The 19925-nt window shown below is 41.1% G+C and overlaps 1 pseudogene; it reads right to left on the minus strand.

Moving 5' to 3' along the window:
• Positions 1-17100: 17100 nt before the first annotated feature.
• LOC113451060 (olfactory receptor 6F1-like) lies at positions 17101-17576 on the minus strand (annotated as a pseudogene).
• Positions 17577-19925: the final 2349 nt, after the last annotated feature.

Consider the following 19925-nt stretch of genomic DNA (forward strand, 5'->3'; position numbering starts at 1 on the left):
TCTGGAGAAGGCACCTGGACCAGCTAAGGAAGCGACAGGGTACCCTCGCCAGTGCCGGATCGTGGGCACAAGTAAGCCCCCAGGCGCCTCACCAAACCCTCATCGAAGACCGTTCCAGAGGCTCTTCGCCACCATCACCCAAGCCGAGGGAGCAGGCAGTAGACCGGGACTGCCCGATGGGTCCTCCGCCTGAACCATCTGATGGGGCCACGACATCGCCAGCCAGAAGCACTTCACCGGTACCAGCGCAGACCTCCGAGCGAGTTTGCACCCCATCACCAACCCTACCTGTTTCTTCGAACTCTGAGACACTTGGTAACTCGCCTGAGTTACGACGCTCGGGGCGCCAGCACAGACCACCCGCTTATTTAAATGACTATGCGTGTTCGCGTCTGGGGGGAAGGGGTGTTATGTCCCTGGAACTTGCCAAAGTCCCCACCCAGGTCCGTTCATGCTGCGGGGGCGTTTGCTGCCCCTCATTGGCTGGCTTCCCTCGACAGCCGGCTATAAAAGCCGGCTGCAGGGTTCGGTCAGCTGCTGTTCGCTGTGAGCTTGCTCCAGGCAGGGCTAACACGTTCAGTCCTTTATTGCTTTAATAAAGTCTTGTTGCATCTATGCCCTGGTCTAGCCTCTCATTGCTCAATCTACAACACTCTGGTTTCCAGAGATTTTGTGATTATTAACATTCAAAGGTTTTCAGCAAATGTGCTAATTCCATACACTCATTAAAACAGTGAGAGTAAATAAATAAAACACACATTTAACTTTAATTAAACCATTGGACCATGCTTCAACATTCAGGTATCAGGTTTTCTCCACTTCCATTGGTATTTCCTTAAACATTGTTTCTTGATCCACTGTGTTATTGATACAGGTACAATAGGAGTTTTTACAGGTAAGTTTCCTCAGAGCTTCTTTGACATCTTTGTTTCTCAGACTGTAAATCATTGGGTTCATCATAGTAAAGTGTATAGTATAGTAAAGAGAAGAGTTTATTGAGCACTGGAGACTGTTTGGCTGAAGGGGCTGCATAAATGGTACCTGGAGTGCCATAAAATAATGTCACCAAATGAGATGAGAAGAACATGTTGAGAATGCTTTCTGTTTCCCCTGGGCAGAGGGGATTTTAAGAATAGTAGAAATAATATTGACATAAGAGGCTACTGTGAGAAGAAAGGGGCCTATAGTCACCATTGATGCTAAAATGAAGGTTATTATCTCTGCAACATAAGGGTCAGAACAGGAAAGCTTTGTAACAGGAGTTAAGTCACAGAAAAAATGATCAATTTTATTGGAGGCACAAAGTGGAAAACTGAAAGTAAGTACAATGGGGGCAATGGAAGTCAGGAATCCACTTATCCAGGAACCAGCTGCCATCTGAAGACCGATTTTGATGTTCATGATAGTTGTATAATGAAGTGGATTGCAGATAGCTAAATAATGGTCATAGGACATCACTGCTAATGGTCATAGGACATCACTGTTCCTTACTGCCATAGACCCAAAGAAATAAAATGGAGCAATACAAGCAGAGAAGGAAATAGTTTCATGCATTCTTAAGAGTGTTCTTAGCATCTCTGGAATAATAGAAGTTGTGTACCAGATTTCAAGGAAGGAGAAATTTCCTAGAAAAAAAAATACATGGGAGTGTGGAGGCCTCAATTAGTTGATACAGCAGCAAAATGAGGATGTTACCAGATAAAGTTATTATTAGCCAAGAATATCATAAAAAGAATAATTTGTAGACCATAAAGATTCCCAAATCCTAGGAGTATAAATTCTGTGATGAAAGTTTCATTCCTCTGTTGTTCAGCAAACATCAATTATAAAAATATATATTAAAATAATTAAAGAGTTAAATCAGGTGAGGCTGGAATAAAATGTCAACTGAAGTAATTTAATAACTAAGTAACCATGAAAGCAAATAAATAAACAAATAAATAAATTCAGCAATTAAAGTCAGACTATTCCAAGATGTTGTTCACAAAACCTAGCTAGGCAGACAATTTGGATGAATAAAACCCTCCTTGGGAGGAAGAGCTAAAGACCTATTTTCAAGGCTACATTAGAAGCATCTAATGCTCAGATTGCTCAGATCCATATTGTGATGGATTTCAGTTGTGCGGATCATATGGAGTTGAATAAGGCACAATCTGACTGTATTATATTGTTTCTTTTGAAAAGAGTTTGAACTTGTTGGTTTCAGGGAAATAAACAAAGTTCTTGAAACTATGAAAATTGGACTATCTGTGCATTAGATCCATGTCCTTCTTGGCTGGTCAAGATTGCCCAGGAAGTCATTTGAATTTAGGTAGAGGTTGATTCATCATTGAATGAGTTGATAGTGTCATCTCCTCTCCTCAAGAAACCATCACTACACTTAACAATATTAGACAATTTTCCTCCTCTTTCCAAACTTCCTTTTTTAGGGAAAGTTGTGGAGAAGATAGTTGGGCTGAAATTTCAGAAGGTTCTGGAAGATACCTAGAGATACCCCAGAGACTATTTCAATCAGAATTCAGATATAGAGAAAATAATAAGGGAACATTGATTGCAATTGTAAATGATCTCTGGGGGAGTTAGAATGATGGTTGTGTATTTATCCTGCCCCTCCCTGATCTTACAGTGCAATGTATTATTAGAAAGTTCTTGGAACTGTGTATGTGTAGGAAGGGAAGTGATTCTGCCAAGATAACGATCAGGAATAGAAGAGGGAAGAAGGGCCTGAGCAAAAGAAACTAGAAAAGATCCACCCAAAGTATCAGGTGATAAAAAGATGACAGATTTATATTTTCAGATTGGCCAGATTCTGATAATATAACTTTATAATAAAATACAATTAACTCACGTTGGTATGTTTTCAGCCTTGGGAGGCTAAGATAAGTATTTCAAATTTGGACATTCAAACCTTCTGTCTTCTCTTTTTAGCACTTGATTAGTTAGGGTAGACCCTTTCTATTCTTTTCTAAGTACTTTCTCTGCCCATTTCTCCTCCCTCCTTTATTTGATCATGACACTTTTCCTCTGTCTTCCAAGGTAATTCCTAATATTCCATTAAAGGAGAATATTTGTAGCTCAGGGTTGAAATGAGGGTTCCTTGGTGCTCTATGGATTTGGTTATTTTCTTGCAGATGTTTCATTACTCAAACTAGGTAACATTATCAGTGCTAGTAAAGAGTATATAGTCAAAGCACTTCTAAGATCACCCCAATCAATACTGATAGGGCAAGCCACTAGGAAATAAACTAAGAAAAAACTCCACTCCTTACTAGCACTGGTGATGCTACCTAATTTGGTTAATGAACTGTCTTCAAGAAAACAACCAAATTCAAAGAACACTAAAGACTTCTAATGGCAACTAAAAGTATCATTATTCATAGTTTTCTTTTGGATAAATTCAGGGACAGAAATGAGACTCACAGCAGTGGTATTCTTCTTTGATTCATTATATTGATGAGCAGAAATCAAGTTCTAGGTCTCTATCAGGCCCTCTATAGTCTGGCCTTTCAGAGCTTTGCTCTCTCCCAGTCCTATTTAATCTATCTGAAACTGCTGGCATGCGATCAGGTATTATCAGCCTACTGATGGTACTCAAATTGTCATCTAAGTGATGCCATCAAGATTCTGTCTCAGTACCTAAAGAATTGTGGGAGTCTGGGTGGGGATGAACACATTTCAGTGAAGCCTAGTAAGGATGAATGGTTGTGAGTTTTAAATTTCCCTGATGCTGCTGATTCTCTATCCTTAGATCTTAATGGAATGGCACTCGCTTGGAGAGTGAACTGATATATAATTTGGGGTCCTATTGGATGAACTGCTCCTATTCTCTTTTATTTTTTTAAGACATACATCCCATGATTTCCCAGCATTGCAAAGACATTTCATAGGTACTGCTATCATAGCTCTTGTTTTCACATTGTACAACATGCAACCAAAAGGAGATGCCAGACATGGTTTGAGTCATTTATGATTTATACGTTAAGTAGTCATCAGTTAATGATTATAATTGGGCCTGGCAACTCTGTTACTAAGTCCCATGATCATAAAGTTAAAAAAAAACATAACTTAGTTATGTCTGCAATGATAGTTCTGGCATTCCTGGTTGCAGGTATTAAGCACATAAAATCATTACTTCTGGCCAGGTGAAGGTTACAGATTGCAATCACATGATTTCTGGGATGCTAAAATAGTTGTAAACTACCATTTTCCAAGTACCCAAATCATCATTATTTGATCATGTGGACACTGCAATGGCTGCAATTTTAATTGACCATAAGCCTCTTATAAGGCTGTTATAACTGAACAGTCATTGTAAATGAATAATCACTAAACAAGAACTATCTGTATTTGAATATATTAAAGAATATTAACACTGGATGTATAGCTTACTTCCCAGCAAATGATTACTCTTTGAAACTAGGGAACATACACATAGATATATCAATTTGTATCAATCATCAAATAAAAATTGCTAAGCTGCATGAAGAGTTTGAAAATAGCCAGCCCCTGACCCCTTGAGTCCTCATTTCAGTTATATACCCTTACCAACTACATCCTTTAAAATCAAAATAATACCTCAGTTTTATGTACTTTCACAGACTGATTCTGTGTCAGCTGTTGTTTTGGCCCACTGCCCTCCCAGGCTCTTATATGACCTTTATTTCCTGCTTTGTCAACCTCAGCTGCTTTGTGCAGCACAGCTGCAGTTGAAAAAGCAGGAAAATAGTGCTTTTTCAAACACTGTGCACCCATGTGCAGTGCTGCTCAGCTGTCTGGGCAGCACAGCTGATGATATTTCACACGTGCAAAACATAAATCACTGAACCAGTAGTTACACTGGTCAAATCCCACTCCTGTTTTCTGTTCATCTTTGGTACTACCTAATGGTTTTCTGCATCTCTGCACACCAGCTATAGTTTATCTCACAATCAAAATAGATTGAGCAATTTATCTGATAAATTAGTTGAAATCTTGATCAATATATAGTCACAAATAAGTACTGAAGAAATACCCAATTTCCCAGGAAATATATTTACTCCTTCCTCCTTAACAGACCTTGCCTAAGTTTGGGGATCTAAAAGTGTCAATGGAAAAAGCCGTGGATGGAAGCCCACATTCGCATAAAAAGGTGTCATTTGGGTGGAGGTGTGCTGGGAGGTGTTCTGCTGGTGATTGACAAAACAATGTAAATATTGTTCGAGAATGTCAATCACCTTCTCCGTTCCACCATCAGTCTCTGGATGGTGCACTGACGATAAGCACACCTGTACCTGCAACACGGTCATCAGGCTCTTCCAGAATTGAGCAGTAAATTGAACACTGCGATCTGAAACTACCCTGTCCGGCAGACCATGGAGACGAAACACATGCTGCAAGAACAACCGGGCAGTAGTGCGGGCCGAAGGCAATTTACGACATGGAATAAAGTGGGCCATTTTGGTTAACATGTCAACCACCACAAGTACAGTCGTAAATCCTGACGAAGATGGCAAGTGAGTTAAGAAGTCCATGGAAATCGCTCCCCATGGTCTTTCCAGAGTCAGCAGAGGTTGAAGAAGACCAAAAGGTGCACCCGTCATGACTTTTGCTTGCCTGCATGGTACACAGGATGTGACATAGATGTGGACATCATGCCAGACTTGAGGCCACCAAAAAGTCCGTGTGACAAGATGGAGGGTTTTAAAAAACCCAAAATGGCCGGCTGCAGGGTTGTCGTGACACTAAGTCATAATAAGGGCTCGAAGCGGTCCCGTGGGCACGTACAACTGGCCCCTATGCTTGAGTAAACCCTCCTCCAAATTCCATATGGAGTCGGGTTCAATCTCCCCCATCCTCTGCTGTGACCAAGTGTCTAGATGCTGCGCCTCTCGCACCTGAGTCTGCAAATCCACCGGTTCCTGGACTACAGCCAAGGATTCTGTTGGCAGCACCGTCCATGGAGGAAGGGGGTTCTCGGGGCAAAGGTACTCAGGTTTGTGAGACAGGGCATCTGCCCTCCGATTGTGACCACTGGGAATATAGGTCACAGAAAAGTTGAACCGGGCATAAAACAATAACCACCGGATCTGCCGCTGATTCAACTTTCTCGCCGTGGACAAGTGTTCCAAATTCCGATGGTCCATCTGGACCTCCACCTTGTGTCGGGCCCACTCAAGATGATGTCGCCAAGTCTCAAACGCAGCTTTGATAGCCAGCAACTCTTTTTCCCAGATGGTGTAATTGCGTTCGGAAGGAATGAGTTTCTGGGAATAGTAAGTGCAGGGAAAATAAGTTGTGTTATCTGCTGGTGCTTATAACAGCACTGCCCCAATAGCCACGTTGGATGCATCCGTCTCCACCACAAAAAGACGATGCGGATCAGGATGCCTCAAGACAGGTTCTGCGATGAAGGCCTTCTTGAGGGCCTCAAAAACCTGTTGCTGTGGGGGCCCCCACTGGAACGGGACCTTCTTTCGAAGGAGCTGGGTTATTCAACCCATCAGGTTGGCAAAACCCGGGATGAAGGTCTGGTAATAATTAGCAAACCCCAAGAAGCATTGAACGTCCTTCACGTGATGAGGGGGTTCCCAACTACACAAGGCCTCCACTTTACGTGGGTCCATGGTGATGCCTTCAGGAGAGATGATGTGCCGCAGGAACTCTATAGAAGTATGGAAGAAGAGGCATTTCTCCAGCTTCACATAGAGTTGATGCTCCTGAAGACTTGCAAGACCAGATGAACATGTTGAAGGTGGCTGTCCCTGGACCTGGAATAAATCAGAATATTGTTCAGGTACACCACCATGAACCGATCTAACATGTCCCAAAACACGTCATTCATCAGGTGCTGGAAGACCGCGGGGGCGTTGGTCAACCCAAACGGCATCACAGTGTACTCAAAATGGCCGTATCGGGTGCCAAATGCCATCTTCCATTCGTCCCCCTCTCGCATCCGCACCAGGTTGTAGGCCCCTCGAAGATCAAGCTGGGTGAAGACAGTGGCCTCCCGCAACCTCTCCAACAACTCCAGAATGAGCGGCAAGGGGTAGCTATTCCACACCGTGAGGGTGTTCAACCGGCGGTAATCACAGCACAAGCATAAGTCTCCCGTCTTCTTCTTGATGAAAAGAACGGGAGCTGAGAGAGGGGACGACAACGGCCGGATAAACCCTCGGGCCAAGTTCTTGTCCAAAAAGTCACGTAGGGCGGCCAACTCAGGCTCAGACATGGAATACAAACGTCCCTTAGGCAGCAGTACATTGGGCATTAAGTCCACCAGGCAATCATAGGGCCGATGCGGGGGTAACCGGTCTGCCTCCTTCTCACTAAACACATCTGAGAAGTCCAACAGTTCAGGAGGTGTGGAGATGGCAGAGGTGGTGACAGGTGTGGTCCACACACTGCAAACTTAGAAAAGAAATGGCATTCCGCGACCATGCCACCTGAGGATCATGAATCTGAAGCCAGGTCATGCCGAGGACTAATGGGAGATGGAGGTGCGTGGTGACATAAAAGTGAATCGCCTCCTCATGGTCTCCAATGACCAGGCACAAAGGCTGGGTAGCGAATTGAATGGGTCCAGCAAGAAGTTCCCGACCATCAAGTCTCGACCCTCATCGGAGGGTCTACTGGAACCAAGGGGACCTCAAAATGAGCCACAAAGGCCTGGTCCATAAAGTTAGTCATGGCCCCCGAATCCACCAGCACAATCGCAGGAATCCCTTTCGACTGGGTCGCCAAGAAAACCCGAGTGTCCAGAAGTAGATGCCGAGGGGGCCCAGAGTCAACCTCCGCTACTTCAGGCGGGTGTTTGATACATGCCCGACCTAGGGTTTCCCCAAGGTTGGGCCTGCCCCATTTCTCAACTGATCAGGCCAAGATTCAGGCACAGGCTTGAGTGCCCCCCATCGCTTAATAGGACAAGAATTAGCAAAATGTCCTGGCACCCCACAATACAAACACAAACCTCCTTGACATCTCCATGTTCACTCTTGGGCCGTCAGGCAAGGTCTGACTGCTCCCAACTCCATTGGCTCCTCAGTCATTGCCATGACATGTTGGTGACCCGGAGCACTGGTTGTACAGGGCTCTGTGGCATAGATGTGGATGGCTGCTCCTGGATGGGGCATTGAGTCTTGCACCATTGAAGTTGGGCATCAATGCGCAAGTATTGCACAATCAGAGCATCGAGGGTCGGGGCCGGTTCCACTTGAACCAACTCATCCCGCAGCTCATCGGATAGGCCATCCTGAAAAGCGTCCATCAAGGCTGCATCGTTCCAATTGGAATCCAGACATATCAGCCAAAATTCCAAAATGAATTCCTGCAGGGGGCACTTCCCTTAGCAAAGTTCCTTCAGACGTCTGGCTGCCGTCTGCACCTGTATGGGGTCCTCATACATGTGGCGCATGTGTTGCCAAAACCCCTGATAATCCGTTAATAATGGGCTGTTCTGGAGTAACAAAGGAGTGGCCCATCTGGCAGCCAAGCCCGAAAGGAGGCTTATTACAAACCCCACCCGAGCCCAGTCATCTGGGAAATCCTCCGGCCTCCTAGCCATAAACAATTGGCACTGTCCCATGAAAGCCGGGAACATCTCAGGCTGCCCAGAAAACTTATCTGGCACAGCCACCAGCATTTCCAATGGGGAGGGGCAGGAGGAGCAGCATGAGCCTGCAGCAGAGCAAGTTGATTAGTCAATTGGGCCACCTGCTGTTGCAGAGCCTGGTTTTCATTCTGCAGCTGTTGGTGAAATTGCTGCTGCTGCTGCTGTTGCTGCTGGTGGTCCATCTTGGTCAAAAGATGGTTTACGTGTGGGGTACTGGACAAAAACGTTATGTCTCACCTTTCCAAGGAAGATGAGAAGTCCAAACTCTGACCAAATACAAGCAGGCAAGAGGAGTCAGTATTTACAGAGGTAATTTCTTTGAGCTGGCTATGTTCTTGGCAGTATCACACACGCTACCTGCCAAGTCCGACAAGATAACAGAAACGTTAATCACGAAAGCTTTCAAGAAACAGGATACACCGAAGCTCCACAAAAAAATTCACACTTTGTCCCGTACGGAATTCCCAGAGCAAACACACCCACTTTTATTCCCTGTGGGGTGTGTCACTAACTCAGCTCAGTCTCTGATTCGTCCATGCCTCCTGCGTTGCAGCTCACACTTTTTCCTGCAACGCTGCCTAGCATCAAGCCAGCATTCATCTGTTTGATTCTCTGTCAAAGGCTGCTCCGATATGCCCTCCTCCTCATTAGCCTCATGCTGTCCCTCTCGGTTATCTGCCGAAACCTGAGGCATAATCAGATAGGAAGGCATTGCCAGAGAGGAAGGTTCTGGGGAGGAAGGCATTCCCAATTCCACCTCCTCCTCATCTTCCGAATCCTCTTCCTCTAAGAATGCAGTCTCAGGACTCGGAGCCACAACACTGAAGTGTCTAGCAGGAAAAGACACAAAACTGTTATGCATTCAATCTTAAGGTTTTACTGATTCAAATTTAAAATGGGGAGGGGATTTAAATATCTTAGATGATTTTTTCCCCTTAAACATTGGATTTGTGTTGCTGGGATAAATTAAATAAATAAAGTACAAGCCAAAACCAAAGAAAAGCAGTATTGTATCACTCCATTCCTATACAGAGAGAAGTAAATCCTATTTATTATTGACATACATCAGAATACCTTTATTCTATTATTAACACCACATCAGGAGAGAGAGAGAGAGAGAGAAAGGGAGGGAGGGAGAGAGAGGTGTAGGGAAGTAGAGAGGGGAGGAGAGAGAGATAGTTATTTTATGTAGTGACATACTTTATTTTAATTAGTTCTGGGAAGTGCATATTATGGATTGGAAAAAAAAGAATATATTTTTAAAGTGAAATGTGAATAAGATAATTCTAGGGTAATTTGCTCTAGAAAAGAATTGAAATTTATGGAAAATTTATGGAGGGAAAGCATGTATGATATGCAAAGTGAGGGTATAGTTTCAAAATAGTTTTGGCTGTACTTTGGATTAATGCCTTTTTGAGCAAACACATGGGTGATTGTGTGACCTTGAAGACACAATATGGAGAAAAGGCAGCAATACAAATCTAATAATAAATAAATAAATAAAAATAAATACTATATACATTTAAATTCTAACATGGAAATCCATTGTTGCGGGTATAAACACAATACATTTTTATAGCAATATTATTGGATTTGGCTGAAGTTCAGAGGAGAAATATTTTTTTTCTTTATGCTACTCTTCAGAATCCTAATGATTCACATTTCCCCAATGCATAGGATTTAGTGAAACCAAAAATCTTAAGGGAAGATTGAAAAAGTAATAAAAAGAGAAAAAATAAATTAAACATTAAAGGCAGGAGTTAAATCAAAACAATGTCAGGAATGCTTTCCCCAGTCGCTTACCTATTTGAGTCATTACACTTCTTCAAAAATAAGTATAAATTTTCTGATTAAGAAACTACAGATACCAAACAACTGTAAAATTTTTAGAAGAGATCTCCAGAAGAAGTGTTACACAGAAAAACATTATTAAGTTTATCTTACCTTCATACAAACTGTCTCAGTAAAAAAAAATCCTGGTGACTCTCCTTTCTGATCTTCTAAGAGAGTAGTAACCCATTATATCCATGAAAATCTCTGACCATAAAGATCTATTTAGTTTTCCACTGGTTTGTATTTTCCCCTTCTATTTTTTGGATAAAAGCTAATTTTCTTAATTGACAAATGGAACACAAAAGTTTTCAGAGTAACTAGCATTGGGCATACTGGTCTGCATTGTCAAATTGGATTCTAGTGAACTGACCAAAAGTATTTCAAGAACATTAATGGTACAATTAATTTAATCCCAGTTGAGAGCTAATTACTATTATATCATCTAAGTAAAGTTTTTTGGGAGGGGGGGGAGAAAACACCCAGAGGAAAGAACTTTGATTGCTTCATAAACTTTTTCTAAAAAGTAATACTTTATGAAGTATGATTACCATAGCATGAAATTACAGCTGCTGCTCCAAACTTGGAATAAGTAGGACTGGGTTATGAATAAATTCTTATAGTGCTCTGAAAAGTTAAGAATTAGCAAATGTAATAGTACTGGCTATTAGCAAATGTGTGTTTGAGAAACTAACTTATCAAGAGTCATAACTTTAAATCTCTGTTTGTGAGTCTGCTAGTTCCAGTCTGGCCTCCTCTAAGAAAAATTACTGGGTTGTTTTTGGACAGTGATCTTTCATGAGTGCGTGTCTTACAGATGATTGTTTTATTTATTTTGATTTATTTATTTTGATTTGTCAATCGCTTACAATATAATATATATAAATATATATATAGTTATGAATACATGAAATAGGTACATATAAGAAAAATAAAAGAAACAGTAGGACAGGGACAATAGGCATGTTGGTGCACTTATACATGCCCCCTACAGACCTCTTAGGAAAGGGGTGAAGTCAATAGTCTAAGGTTAAAGTTTTGGGGGTTTGGGAAAGAAACCACAGAGTCAGGTAGATATTCCAGACATTGACCACTCTGTTGCTGAAGTCGTATTTCCTGCAATCAAGTTTGGTGTGGTTAACCTTGAGTTTATATCTATTGTGTGCTCTTGTGTTGTTATGGTTGAAGCTGAAGTATTCATTGACAGGTAAGTCATTGCAATGTATGATTTTATATACCATGCTTAGATCAGACAGAAGACGGCATAATTCAAGGTTTTCTAGGTCTAGAATTTCAAGTCTGGTGGCATAAGGTATTCTACAATGAGTAGAGGAGTGGAGAAATCTTGTGAAATATTTCTGGACTTTCTCAACTGTTAATATCAGATTTGTAATATGGGTTTCAGACTGATGATCTGTATTCAGGTATTGGTCTAGCAAATGTTTTGTATGTAGTTAGTATATGTATGTATGTATGTAGTTAGTGTATGTTTTGTTGTTGTAGTTAGTAGTGTGATATTACCAGAGAAAAAGCTACATAGGATTAGGTTAACAACTCTTAATTCCTTTTTGGCTATGTAATTACAGTGGGCATTAGCACTTAGATCATTAGAGATGATTATTCCAAGGTCCTTTACAGAGCTTGGATCATCAACAAGGTCTTGACTATTCAGCTTGTATTTTATTTTCTGATTTTTTTTTACCAATATGTAAGACAGAGTATTTATTTGTTGAGATTTGAAGTTGCCATTTGTTTGACCATTCTGATGATCTTTTTGAAGGGAAGCAGTATTGTCTGTGGTATTGAACAGCTTTACATCATCAGCGAAGAGAATGCAGTTGCTCTTAATATGATCACAGAAGTCATTTATGTAGAGTATTAAAAGAATTGGTCTTAGAACACTGCCTTGGGGGACACCACTATTGACAGGTATAGAATTTGATAGGACACTCCCAATTTTGACCATTTGTTGTCTGTTTGACCGGAATGCTTCTATCCAGTTATGCACTTATCCAGAAATACCATAAGATTTTAGTTTTAGGAGTAGTTTGTTGTGTACCACTGAATCAAAGGCTTTACAGAAGTCTATGTAGATTGCGTCTATTGTTTTGCCCTGATCAAATTGTGTAGTCCATATGTTTTTGCAATGTAAGAGTTGCAGATTACAGGATAGTTTTTTCCTAAAACCAAATTGTTTATTGGAGAGTAGGTTGTTTGTCTCTAAGTGGAGGATAATGGATTGGTTAATAATAATAATTGGTTAATAATTGTGGGGAAACGAATTGAAGAGCAAGTCTTACACTACATTATTTCAATCTCTTCTGTCTTCCTTTATATGGGAAAGAGGAGAATAAGATGACCAGTAGGAAAGTTGATGGACTCAGTAATGGGTGTATCACTCAATGACCAAAATGACTAGGTTGGGAATAGATCATCCCAGAGAAGGTCTAACTATTTATGGTTGCTAAAAACCAACACCAACAGTTTATAATTAATTATTCAGAGTATATATGCAAAGTACATAGCAAGACACATGCAACAATAATGCATTGGAACCAGATTGCACCAGCACATGGGAGCCGATTATTAATTTTTCTGGAATTTAGCAAGCAGAGATGACCTCCAATGCCTAGTGCACAATCAGCTGTTCTGCAGCTAGTGATGTACCACAGTAGGCCATGGGACCATCAGTAGGCCATGGCAGCCAGTTCTTAAACATTTACCAGGACATTATATATACAATAGTCTAGACTCCAAAAGGAGTATTCTACAATGATTTTCAACAAGAGTAGACACAACAACATAAATAGAGCTGAAATTCAGGAATATCCTAAGGTTTCATTGAATGTAAATCAAAGATGGGGAATACATAGGCTATGAACAGGCTATGCCTGCTTCCTAGATGTGGTACTAGTGCATTTCCTCATTTGCCAGTGAAAATTCCATTTGCTGCAGAACTTTTGCAAAATAATATTTTAAAAAATTTGATTCCTCTATCTCCCAGACCAAAATGACACTGGTCTTTTAAAACCTTTCAAATACTATTAATTTCTCTTTTAATACATCTTTAAAAGGGCAGACAATATATATCTTATTTCTGATAACAAATAATATTTTAATTGCCAGTCTAAAATTACAGATAGTCCTTGACTTACGAATTGAGCACAAAATTTATGTTGCTAAATGAGTCATTTGTTAAGTGAATTTTGCCTCATTTTATGAATATTCTTGCTAAAGGTTGTTAAATTAACCATTGGATGGATGTTAATTGGTTTTGCTTGTCAGAAGGTCACAAAATCTGATCATATGACCCTGGGACACCAAAACAGTCATAGATACAAATCAGATATCAAGCATCTGAATTTTGATCAAATTACCATAGTAAGTGGTCATAAGTTTGAAAACCGTAAGTGTGAAAAATAGTCATAAGTAATTTTTTTGTGCCATTGTAACTTAGAACAATCACTAAGTGAACTTTTGTAAATCAAGGACTACCTGTAGCTTTTTAAAAAATATATTCTTTTAATTAGAATTAATATTTCATTATTTTGTGTGACATACATTTACTAACATTGTAACCCACTACTGATCTCTGTAAAAGTAATGCAGTGTTTAATTCAATTCTGAATGAAAATCTCTGGAAAAAGTTAGAGTATTCTACCTTTCATAAGGGATTTTTATGTTTAATCAGAATGCTTCATGTTATCATTACAATAAAAGTGAATTTTGATGGCCATGAAAACCAATTGCCTTGACAAAGAAAGAAAAGCTCATAAATGTAGATGTTGTGACAATCTGACATACAACTCACTATGCTGCTGCTAAATTATCGTGTTTCTCACAAAATAAGGCCGGGCCTTATTTTTTTTTTTTGACCCCCGAAAAAACGGCTAGGCCGTCTTTTCGGGGGTGACTTAATTTCCCCCCTTGCATCCTCGGGTGGGCAGGCGGCAACAGCTTGGATGTTGACCTCGCCGTTGGTGAGGCACTTCCTATTGGAACACCTTCTGTCATCATTGCTTTCCCTTCTCCCTTGCTGCCGTGGCATTTAGAGCAATGCTGCAGTGTTTGGCGCAGCCATGTGTGTCCAGCCAGGGCTCCTCCCTGCAACTGGAGCCCTGCAGAGACACTCGGTTTCAGGTGCTCCTGTCACCGCCTTCTCTTTGCCTTCGAAGGTAAAGCCAATTATTTTAAAAACAACGCCCTACTACAACAAAGCCTCCCTTGCCCGAGAGGGCAGCCCAAGCCCACGTGCTGAGGTGAATCTCCTGGGGCCACAGTGCAGGATTGACTCACCTTGGAAGAAGCACCCAGCCGCCATCCCTGCCTGGCACCAGGCAGAGCGCAATGAGCTTTGCTTGGGGTGCCCAGTGCAGCTGACAGGCGCACCGTCCTTCCCAGCAGCAGAGCTCTCACCAAGGCAGTGAGCACCTCCCCGCTGGACCCTCCGCTCATCCTGCCAGGGCTGCTCCAGAGCCGTGAGGGCTGGGCAGAGCCAGGAAAGTGAGCTGCGGGGGCACGCCTGCTTGCCAAGCAAAAGAGCCGGGCCGACCTGAGCTTGGCTTCCTTCCCAAGTCCCTCCAGCATGAACCTGAAGGTGCCACCAGGAGAGGCTGACCGAGGCAGTGATGCGCCCACCCGTCTGTGGACAGGGAGGCGAGATGATGGCAGCACTGCTTCCCTGGCTGGCGGAGAGAGCGCAAAGCCACCTGTCCTTTCCACCCCTCACCCAGCCTGTCCCCATTCCAATGCATCTCCAAATGCACTGGCAGCTACAAATGCTGCAGCAGAATGGGCAGCAGGCAGAGGTGCTGACTCGGTGGGGCTCAGCTCGGAGGAGGACGCGGCGCAGGCCGTCACCTTGCTTCCCTGTCCACAGATGGGTGGGTACTATCACTGCCTCAGGCGGCCTCTCCTGGTGGCCCCTTCGGGTTTGGGCTGGAGAGACTTGGGAAGGAAGCCAAGCTTGGGTCAGCCTGGCTCTTTCGCTTGGGCAGCAGGCACGCACCCACAGCTCACTTTCCTAGCTCTGCCCAGCCTGCACAGCTCCAGCGCGGTCCTGGTGGGATGAGCGGAGGGCCCAGCAGGGAGGCGCTCAATGCCTTGGCGAGAGCTCTGCCGCCGGGAAGGAGGGCCCACCTGTCAGCTGTGCTGGGTGCCCCAGGTGAAGCTCTTTGTGCTCTGCCTGGTGCCAGGCAGGGATGGCGGCTGGGTGCTTCTCCCAGGATGGGCTGATCCTGCACTGCGGCCCCGGGAGATTCGCCTCCCCATGTGGGGTTGGGCTGCCCTCTTGGGCAGGGGAGGCTTTGTTGTAGTAGGGCGTCATTTTTAAAATAATTGGTTTTACCTTCGAAGGCAAAGGGAACACGGCGACAGGAGCGCCTGAAGCCGGTTGCAGGGAGGAGTCCTGGCTGGCCACGCATGGCTGCACCAAATGCTGTGGCATTGCTCTAAATGCTGTGGCAGCAAGGGAGAAGGGAAAGCAATGGTGGCAGAAGATCTCCCAATATGAAGTGCCCCACCAATGTAGGCAGCACCATATCTGGGTATGCAACAAAAGTACTTCCTAATGTAAAGCCTACCCCGCCATTCCCCACCATTTCACATGTTTAATATAGGCCTTAATTTGGGGGGAGGGGCTTAATTTGATTTTTTGCCAATAAAACATGCTGGGCCTTCCTATTGGTGGAGGCCGTATTGTTGGAGAAACACGGTAGTTACTCTATGCCCAATGCAAACTTTCCTGATATTTGTATTTTTTTCAGAAAGACGTTTGGATTCCCTTCATCAAGTAGAATGGGTGCTGGCTTCCATGAATTTGCAAGTATTAGTCCTTTATTTATACATGTGCATGTGAATGAACACAACCAAAACTGTTAACTAGATACATTTGGCATTGAAAAATTAGACATAGTATTTCATGATGGATGTCACAATGTAGTAAATATAATATTGTAAGCACTCATCCCCTATGGCCTGTAATCATCCTAAGCATGATGCCTGCAGATGCAGTATTGCAACGCTAAAATATAAAACCGTAAAACTGTAAAATGTGTTTTGATACATAATACTATGTAATACAACATAGATACTGAATGGACACAGCCAATGTTGCTTCCAAGATACAAGTGGCATTGAGTAATTAAATATTCACTCACATTTTGAAGAGGGACATCACAGTGTGGTAAATATAACATGGTAAACCCCCAAATCTTATTGAACTATAATCTAAATATGATGCTTGTAGATACAATTTTGCAGCTCTAAAATGTAAAATCTTAAAACTTTAAAAGGCTAAATTGGGATTGTAGAGATTCTCAATCATCCAGGTCATGGTTTTCCCAAAGGTGCTTTTTTTCAGGAGGCAACTGAAATTTCTTATTTTTTTCTTTGAAGATGTTTTATTTCTCATCCAAGAAGCTTCTTCAGTTCTGACAGGATATTGGCGAATGGAAGGATTTATACTCCAATTTTTTTATTTGGAAATCCATTCCTACTCCCACACCACTAGCTGCTACTACTCTACGCTACTACCACTACTCACCACACCACTCTTGAAATACATTCTTCAAAATATCCCTAATGTCTTTGTTTCTTAATGTATAAATAAAGGGATTCAGAAGTGGGACCAAAATTACATTGAAGACACTTACTAACTTGTTTTTTTCTAAAGAAATTTCTTTCTAAGGTTTGACAAAGAGGAACATGGTGGAACCATACCAAATGATCACAACAGCAAGGTGAGAAGAACAGGTGGAAAAAGCTTTTTGTCGACCTTTGGTGGAAGGGATGCGTAGGATTGTGGAAATAATGTACATATAGGAAAGAAGGGTCATCATACAGAAGCCTATAACAACAATAATAACCATGAAAAAAAATGTTAGTTCAATAAAACGTGTATCTGTACATGATAGTATGAAAGAAACAAGGTATGAAAGAAACAAGTTTTCTTTTTCTATCCAAGAAACAAGGTTACAATAGAAATTATTGATCACATTGGGCCCACAGAAAGACAGTGTCGTAACCATGTATGTGAGTATGCAAATAACAAGGAAACTCCCCAGCCAACATCCAAGAGCTACCTTACAAGACAGGTTGATAGTCATGATGTGCTGTAATGCAAAGAATAACATATAGCTAAATATCTGTCATAAGCCATCACAACTAATAGCAACTGTTCAGTGCATCCAAAAGAAAAAATGAAATATAACTGCAGAAGGCAGCAAGAGAAAGAGATACTTCTGCTTCCCCCCAAAAGGATGTCAAGGATCTTAGGGATAGAGGCTGTTGTGAACCATATTTCCAAGAAAGCAAGATTGCAAAGGAAAATGTACATGGGAGTGTGGATATATTGATGTGTTATTATGAGAAGGATGATGGAGAGATTTCCTAAAATGGTCAGAATGTATATATTTAAAAAAATTATGAAGATAGAAAACTAAAAATGTGGCAAGCCTGGGAAGCCATGAAGAATAAATTCTGCAACCTTTGTGATATTTAGTTGTCCATGGTTGAGGTTTTCCATCCGCAATGGAAAAAAATGCCAAATTTATGAACAGAAGATTTAACTTAAATGTAAGAGTACTAATATTTATTATTTATGTTATAGTCTCAGCACCACCAATATGAATTATTTTACAATATTAATTGTTTTCTGTTCCTCTCAATTTGGATCTTTTAATTTATGATAATCTGTATTAGTGATTTTGATATTTTTATGAGCAATAGAAAAATGATTTTAGGCATACCAATGGAGTAATATTTATTATTGGCATGGTTTGAAATGAAAGCTAATGAAAGACCTTTCATTAAAAGGAAAAATATACTTAATATATTTATCAACCAAGTTATGTAAAATTCTTGTACATATCATTGTTCTGTCTTATTTGGGAAAATGCAATAAAATGTGACAATATAATAAAATTATAATAAAATATAATAACATTGACAGTTTATTTTTAAAATCCCCTCAACATATCCTCAATAAAATATCATGGCTTTTCTGAATTTGGGACAATTGCATATTTGCCTTCCAAAACTTAAGAAGATATTTTAACAATATTCCAAATCACTTGGGATGAGGTCAGAAACTGGCCAAAAAGTTGGTATAGTTCCTGATAGCAATGATATAGTAACTGGTGAGTAACTGCTATCAGGTTAAGATATTATCTATACAGTATTCTTGATGATAATTTTCAAATTATATTTATCTGTTTCTGTTCAACTAAGTGATACACTCAAGATTCTATTTGAGTGCCTAAAAATTTTGGGAATCTGAATGGGAAGGAACAGGTATCTGCTAAAGTTTAATAAGGATAAATATTTGTGGATTTTAGATTGCTGTTATGCTAGGAATTTTCCAGCTTTACATCTTGATGGGTTCTCACTGCACCATGCTTGACCACAATCCATAAATAGGAAAAATTGGCTCACAAAATAAACTTCTGCAAAGATTTTCCTGACTTTATCTGCCAATGGCCCTTCTAGCAGGAGCTGTAAGTACAATTGGTGCATAATTCAGGGGTCCAATTGTACTTACAGCTCCTGCTAGAGGAGTCATTTTTCCTACTTATGAATTGGGAGGCTCTGCTAATAGTCAAGCATGCCTTATTGACATCTTATTTGAATTAGTGGAATGTGCTTTACATAAGTTTGTGTTTTAAGATTTGGAAGATATAATTGATTTAAAATGCATTGGCATAGGTAGTTATGGGCACGCCTGTTACATCATCAGTTTATAAACTGCACTAGCTTCTAGTAAACTCTGGGTACAATTCAACATATTCTTATTATTTGTGCACTTCATACCACAGGCCTGAATTATTACTAGAATTGTTTACCTTATTTTAGTTCTGCTTGCCCTGATGCATCTGTCATCATTGACATGTGTTTCTCTGCTATGGTGCACACTTTGTGGAACAATTTGTCTCTCAATATTTGGTTCTAATATTACTGCTTCTTTTTTATTGTCTGAAGACCTGCTATTTCTTCAGTATTGGGTCAGAGTGTTGACTGAACCCATCTGTAGGAATCATGGAAGTATATTTATTATTAGTGTCTTTTCTTGTCACTTGGTTTTTCTGTTCAGTGTGGGAGAGAGTGAATGTGCACTTAATAGTTTTCTATGCTGCTCAGAGTTGTGAATTGGAAGCAGAGGTGGTATTCAGCAGGTTCTGACCAGTTCTGGAGAACCGGTAGTGGAAATTTTGAGTAGTTTAGAGAACCGGCAAATACCACTTCTGACTGGAGATTTTGCAATATCCTTCCCCCTGCCACGCCCACCAAGCGACATTCACAGAACCAGTAATAAAAAAAAAATGAATCCCACCACTGATTGGAAGCCTCTAAAATGAATGAATGGAAGAATGAATGAATGAATTGGAAAATATATGGAATCAGTGGTTTAAAAAAACAAGAACATAATATTAAATCCCCAAATAAATGGGTAATTAGATGTACTTGTATGGATTTATTGATTGATTAAGATTATCTAATTCTAATATCATCT

Source organism: Pseudonaja textilis, chromosome Z (assembly GCF_049901715.1).
Source record: "Pseudonaja textilis isolate UNSWEBS1 chromosome Z, rPseTex1.2, whole genome shotgun sequence".
Classification (NCBI taxonomy): domain Eukaryota; kingdom Metazoa; phylum Chordata; class Lepidosauria; order Squamata; family Elapidae; genus Pseudonaja; species Pseudonaja textilis.